At 35.6% G+C, this 6926-nt stretch overlaps 1 protein-coding gene across 1 annotated transcript in view; it reads left to right on the top strand.

Moving 5' to 3' along the window:
* The first annotated feature begins 826 nt into the window (after window positions 1–826).
* SLC4A4 (solute carrier family 4 member 4) overlaps window positions 827–6926 on the top strand; it is a 496548-nt gene continuing 490448 nt past the window's right edge. Inside the window, exon 1 of the mRNA XM_037728903.1 lies at window positions 827–946. The gene's annotated coding sequence lies outside the window, so the exon portion shown is untranslated. The remainder of the gene's footprint in view (window positions 947–6926) is intronic.

Here is a 6926-nt window from a genome sequence, read left to right as displayed (position 1 = left end):
TGGTCTTGAACTCTTGACCTCTGGTGATTCACCCACCTCATCCTCTTAGTGTTGGTATTGCAGGTGGGAGCCACCACACGTGGACTGAAACTTTCAATGTTAAAGCCTTAACATTTAATAACATTTAAATGTCATTTAATAAATCCCTAAATGCTATTTTATGTTGGAGGATTTTATGTTGGAATCCTTAGGGAGATAGTGTGTGTGTCTGTATGTATGTGTGTGTGGGTGTATAACAAATGGGGAATTTGAAGACAGGTCTACCTCTTATTTACCTGGCCCTTGGGCAAGCTTCATTTGTGAGCCTCAGTTTTCTCATTTTTCAAATTGTAATGCTAGAACTTTTTCAAGGCAAAAGCTGCTGTAAGGAGCCAATAACAAAATCTGTGAAAGGACTTTGCCAACTATAAAACATACAAATGTTAATAATTATTATTCAAGGAGCTCCAGGAAAGAAAAATAAAAGGCAAAAGCAACTCTTGATTCCAGCAAGTTGTGGTCAGTTTTCTTCATAGAACAAATGGAAATTGGGTATGAAAATCTTTCTGTAAGAAATGCAAAAATAACTCCTTTGACTTTCACATCTTCCTTCTGAAAATGTCCACATTTTAAAACTGATCATTTCTCTAGATCTCAGGGCACGAGGGAACAGAATTCTTTTTGTACTGTTTTAATTTCCAACAAGGCATGTTTATGGTACCTCTCCCATAGAGGGAAGACAAAGAGAAAGGGAAAAATGGTATAGCTGTCCACCACCACCTGCTATTTTTAGATTGGCTAGGAAGTCCTATTTGGCTGCCTTTGCCCATCTCATTTGGCAACTCGTGAGCCTGCATCATTCAGAAGATGTAAGAAGCTTAGAAGGTAGAAAAGTGGATTTCTTTGATTTTTCAGACGACATTGCTTAAAAAATATATTACCACAGACAACTTGAAGGACATTGACTGTAAGTAAAACAATAAATGTTTTTATTTAGTGTGGTGGGCATATGCCACAAAAAAGACATGATGTTTTCACCTTTCTGCCTTAATAAGGGGTGAGGAAGTAATGAACCTACTGTCCTGATTTGATTTTCACCCATTATTAAAAGAAGTACTAATTTAGAGAAAGATGCAAATCCAGTGCACACACACAAATATATATATATATGTTCATACATTTTTATGGTATATTAGAATAAGATCCTTGGAAAAGAAAGAGAAACAATATGAATGCCAAGAGAAGAACACACAGAAGCAATCCTGGAAATGACAGATTTTAAGCTGATTGCACTAAGTTAGATGAATTTCAATGGTAAAGAAGGAGAAAGTTAATAGAGAAATTGAATTTTCTATTTACTTGGATAAGAGGACTTAGTATTATGCCCATGGATCATTGTAAATGAGAATACAAGTGGGCACTTTACAAATAATGTAATTTAAACCAATTTTATTGGTAGTTTCTATAAAGTGTTCTGAAACATTTCTGTTGTAGGATACAGTAATTTGCCAAAATCTCCATTAAAAGTCAGGTTATATGTGTTACATAGTTTTTCTTTTTCCTATATTATTTTATTGCCCTTCTAGCTTCCTCCAGTAACTTTTCTTAACTATTGTTAAATTATCATTCTCTCATAACTAAAGAATTTTATTAAATGTGTTAATAAATGTCAAATGCTCAATAAGCAAAAAGAAAATATTTATTTTCTATTATAATTATAATAATGTATCATACATGGTATTTTTAATATGTGCAAAAATTCTAATAAAATTATATTAGAAAATTTATTTAAAGCCAGGCTATTTCAAGCTATGTAATTATTTTACATAACTGTATATTTAAGGTGAAATTTATTTTTTTATACCTGTTCCAAGTTGGTACTTTTTTGTCCAAAAGAGTTTGAGAAACACTTGCATTGTAAGCTTAGTCTTATATGTAGTAGTAGTGTAAAACAATTTTGCTACTAGAAAAATGTATGAATATAGGGCTCTATTTAAATTTGTGATTGTGAAATTAGTGATATATTATGTAAAGGGGTATCCACCAGAATGATTTAAATTTAATAATAATTTATTTTTAAGCCGAACGGGTCTAACCTGCTTGTAAAGAAAGGTCAGGGAGCATTTGTAAAGTGCTTTATTGTTTACAAAGGACCTTTACATACTTTATTATTTAATCCTAACAGTAACACTATGAGGTAAATAGTACTATTCCCTTTTATAGGTAAGAAAACTGAGGCTCATAGATGTCACAGTTGGTATGTAATAAAGCCATGATTTCAATCAGAGACTGGATCCCTGAGAAGGATTCTATAGACACAATGCCTACACGGGGAGGCATCTTGTGAAAGATTGATTATTACACATTGTATGTCTGTATCAGAACATCTCAGGTACCCCATAAATATATACACTATGTAGCCACAAAATTAAAATTAAAACATTAAAAAAATCGGTTCTACAGGGCTCTTTCAAATCCATATTTCTGTGATTTCTATAATTTTAGAGAGACAATACGTATGGTATAGTAGGAAGCCAGACCTGGATTTATGGTATTTACCTGCCTTGAGCAAGTATTTCAGCTTTTCTGAACCACAATTCTTCATCAGGTACAATTTTTTGTAACTTGCAGTGTTAGACCAGGCGCGGTGGCTCACGCCTGTAATCCCAGCACTTTGGGAGGCCAAGGTGGTCAGATCACCTGAGGCCAGGAGTTTGAGACCAGCCTGACCAACGTGGAGAAGCCCATCTCTAAAAATAAAAAAAAAAAAGAAAGAAAATTGAAGTGCTCGTAACTGCTTAGTGGTAGAGCTATTGTTAATATGTGTCATTCCAAATAATGGCAATCCTTTTAATATTCCACAGTTGCTGCAGAGCCCATTAGAGTCATGCCTTTGAAGGGGAATATAATATTACTAATCAATAACTGTTTTGGTGAATTAGGAAAATAAACAAGGAATTTGTTGAAGATGTTAAACGTAGAGGAGGGAATTGGATAAAATGGAACCCATAGTGATAATTTGAAATGGAAACCAAAATAAAAATTAAAAGCAATGCAGGTGGAAGGAAGAACATCACAGGAGTAAGAAATATATCAGGACCTAGCTAAGGGGAAGGAAAAAGTGAGAACCACTTGGCTAAATCCCGGGCATGCAATTTCAGGATGGGTCATGTGTTAGGAAAGCCTCTAGCAACCTCTGTGGTTCACGGACATGTAAAATTTCAGCAGTGGAGTGGAATGGCTTTAGCGTCTGATAGAAACTAAAATACAATTAAATTTGTGATTTAATTTGAGGTTAAATTAGGTATGAGAATCTTTCTGTAAGAAATGCAAAAATAACTTAGGTTAAAATTTGCGCTGTGTCACTTCCTAGCTCTCTAATCTTAGACAAGTTATTTAACATCCTTTTGTCTCTTCTATAAAATGAGGGTGATAATTCTACCTCATGGAGTTGCTTTGAAGATTCAGTAAGATATGTATGTAAGGTGTTAACTTGTTTTTCTGTTGATTGCCTCCTCTTCTGCCAACAAAAATATAAGATTTGTATGGGTAGGATCTTTGTCTCTGTCCCTGTTGTATAAAATATAATAGTAAGCCTTTGAATATTTTTTGAATGACTGAACAAAGGTATCTGTATATAGTAAGGTCATATGCCTCACTGAATGATATGAGGAAAATACTCCCAAGCTACAGTGGCATTTATAAGACTTTGTCATGATCCATCCTCATTTAAATTTCCATTATATTTATTGTTCAACCATTCAAGTAACATTTAACCACATACTGTTTTACGTCATCCATTTTATTTTATTTTTCTGATTGTACTGTTAAGTTAATGAAGGGTAGAGGGGTATTTATCCATCGCCATCCAGTGTGATGCTATTCTTGGGGTATCACCAGACTGAAATAAGAATATGTGTTGTGAATTATTGGGCCATATAATGAAAAATTTATACTTGATAATGGCAATTTGTACATGGAATTTATACTTGATAATGGTATGATTTTAGCTGAAGATGACAATATATTTTCTTCAATTGCTATTTGTCAGATGAAAGGCTGAAAGACATGATGTAAATGGACAGGAAAAAGACAGAAAGATCTATTATCTATTTGACAGTATATATATTCTAATCCCAGAACAAAGGGTATGACATGTTGCTGGATATTTTGAGATAGTCTTTGACTAACATGATCTCTCTTGCTTCTGGGCCTTTGTGCGTGTTTTTGTCTAAAAAAATTGCCCTTACACCCTCCCCTTCACTTGACAATTGCTGTTCATCTTTCAGTTATCAGTTCAATGTTGCTTTCTCTGTGGTACCGACCTAAGTCTGAATGAAGTGTCTCTCCTCTCATTCTCATAGGACCATATATACTTTTCCTATTATACTGGGTTGGTGCAAAAGTAATTATGGTTTTTAATACATGTAAAATCATATTGTAATTGCCTATTTATTTGTGTCCCCTACTAGATGGTCACTCCACAAAGACAGGAGATGTATATGCCTTCCATTATACTCTAATACAGTACAATAAATATCTAACACAGCTCATTAAATATTTCTTGAATGAATGAATGAAAAATAACTATTAATAAATGGAAGAAAAATGCCCTCAAAATAATAGCTATCATTTACTGGATGTCTGTTAAGTGACTGGGCTTTTATAGATGTTAATATTTAATTTTTGCAACAGTCCAGATGGGGCAATTGAGGGTCAAAGGACTTAACTTGATCAAAGTGATAATGCTGAGATTTGAACCAGGAGCTCTCTGGATCCAAAGCCTCTGATCTTTCTAATTGGTGATACTGCTTCTCTCATACCTCAGGTTTGTATAGACTGTTATAGCCTACAAAACATCATTATTCCTTATAACAGCTTTGTGAAGCTAGGTATTATTCCCCATTTTATATCTAGTAAGTGGCAAAGCTATGACTTTCAAACTCGATAATTCTCGTTCGAGATGCATTCCCTTTTCGTGCTAACATGGCTGTCTCATTCTAAAGGATTTAAAGGTGTAGCCCTTTACAAAAATGGTGAGATGGCAAAAGTTTAGAAAATAAGAAGTTTTTGATTCATAGGTAACGGAAACAGTTCCAGACAGATATGTTTTAGCAGGGCTAGAGTAAATTCTGAATTTTCTTTGTAATTTTTTCTCAAGAAAAGACAAATTAATCAAATTGGAATAATCACTATTAATACTATCAAGTTCTTTCTTCTCTGTGATGTCTGATTATTTCTTGGTCTCATATTACTATGAGCTCAGAATCAATAGAATCCCTACTGAAGAAAATATTGCTGATGGGGCAGCCTGGTGCTCTGGGGTGAATTTGGGGCAGCTCCTTCCTGCCAGTGGCCCTCCTTGTGGCAGTATGTTTTTCAGTTACTTTGCTTATTCCACACCCCTCAAATTTTGGCTTGTGGTGGGAGGGAGCTTAGTGGGTTTGCCTGAGTTCATTGACTTTGGCCTATGACTTGACTTTGCTCTTTATCCTCCTGCCAAAAATTACTTCTGTTGAGAGGTAAGGGGGTAGCCATGAGGTAGTGGGGAGTGTTGTATCTGTAACCAAAACCAGCAGAGGGCCAGAACTAAGGAAAGCAATTCTCTACAACTTCTGTCTGAAAATGGGGAAGTCCCTTACACATGCAGAGAAAAAAAAATTAGTGTGAAAAGCAATTCAAATGTATTTTTGTAGTACTACCATAGTGCTTGGCAGCTGCTTTGATACCATATAGGTCACTGAATTGTAGGGCAATGCAAATATAGAAATCCCAAAAAGGAAAGAGTTCTTTTTTTTAATGTTCAAAAACATTTTTGAAAACTTCGAAAGATTATAGTTTCTAAAACCATAATTAACCAAAGGTCTGTTATAATCTCTTAAAAATGTTAGATTTAAATACAAGACTTAAAACTGGTTGCAAATTTGAAAATAAATTGCTCTAAAACAAATATTCTTCAAATGTATATCTTGATTATTGGCTCTTTTGTTCTGCCCTGTGCTGTTCTGTAAATGTTTGATGAAACCATAGTTTATTATTTACTTTTCTTTGATCTTCCTGCCAGTTAAACATATTTGTGTTTCTGTTTCCCTGTGACTTTGCATTTGTACTAGCTGGCATTGGAATGTTGAATCTATGAGTTTGATTCTTTGTGGGGGAGAAAGAGAGAGGAACATGGATAACCCAGGCCTAAGTAGGTTGTGGTTGAATAAAAGGAAATACTGGGCTAGCTCTTTTTAAATTGAGGTATAGCTTATATAAAGTCTGTGCCTCTTAAACAGACTTTATTTTTTTTTTTTCAGTTGGAAGTCTCACTCTGTTGCCTAGGCTAGAAACATTAGTATGATCATAGCTCACTGTAGCCTTGACTCCTGGGCTCAAGTGATCCTTCCACCTAAGCCTCCTGAGTATCTGGGACTACAGGCTTGAGACAACATGGCTGGCTAATTTTCAAAAATTTCTGTAGAGATATGGTCTTGCTATGTTGCCTGGGCTGGTCTCAAACTCCTGGCCTTATGCAATCCTCCACCTTGGCTTCCCATAGTGTTGGGATTATGGGTGTGAGCCACACGGCCTCTTTGAACAACCATTTTTTTTTTTTGAGAGGGAGTTTTGCTCCTGTCACCCAGGCTAGAGTGCAGTGGCATGATATCGACTCACTGCAACCTCTGCCTCCTGGGTTCAAGCGATTCTCCTGCTTCAGCCTCCCAAGTAGCTGGGATTACAGGCACGCGCCACCACACCCGGCTAATTTTTGTACTTTTAGTAGAGACAGGGTTTCACTATGTTGGTCAGATCTCAAACTCCTGACCTCAGGTGATCTGCCCACCTCGGCCTCTCAAAGTGCTGGGATTATAGGCCTGAGCCACTGCACCCGGCCTGAACAAACATTTAAAAGTACATATACATCCATGTTACTACCATCCAGATCAAAACACAGACCATTT

Source organism: Cebus imitator, unplaced genomic scaffold (assembly GCF_001604975.1).
Source record: "Cebus imitator isolate Cc_AM_T3 unplaced genomic scaffold, Cebus_imitator-1.0 Scaffold283, whole genome shotgun sequence".
NCBI classification, from domain to species: domain Eukaryota; kingdom Metazoa; phylum Chordata; class Mammalia; order Primates; family Cebidae; genus Cebus; species Cebus imitator.
Note: the sequence above shows the minus strand (reverse complement) of the source record. Positions and strands in the feature narration are given on the sequence as shown.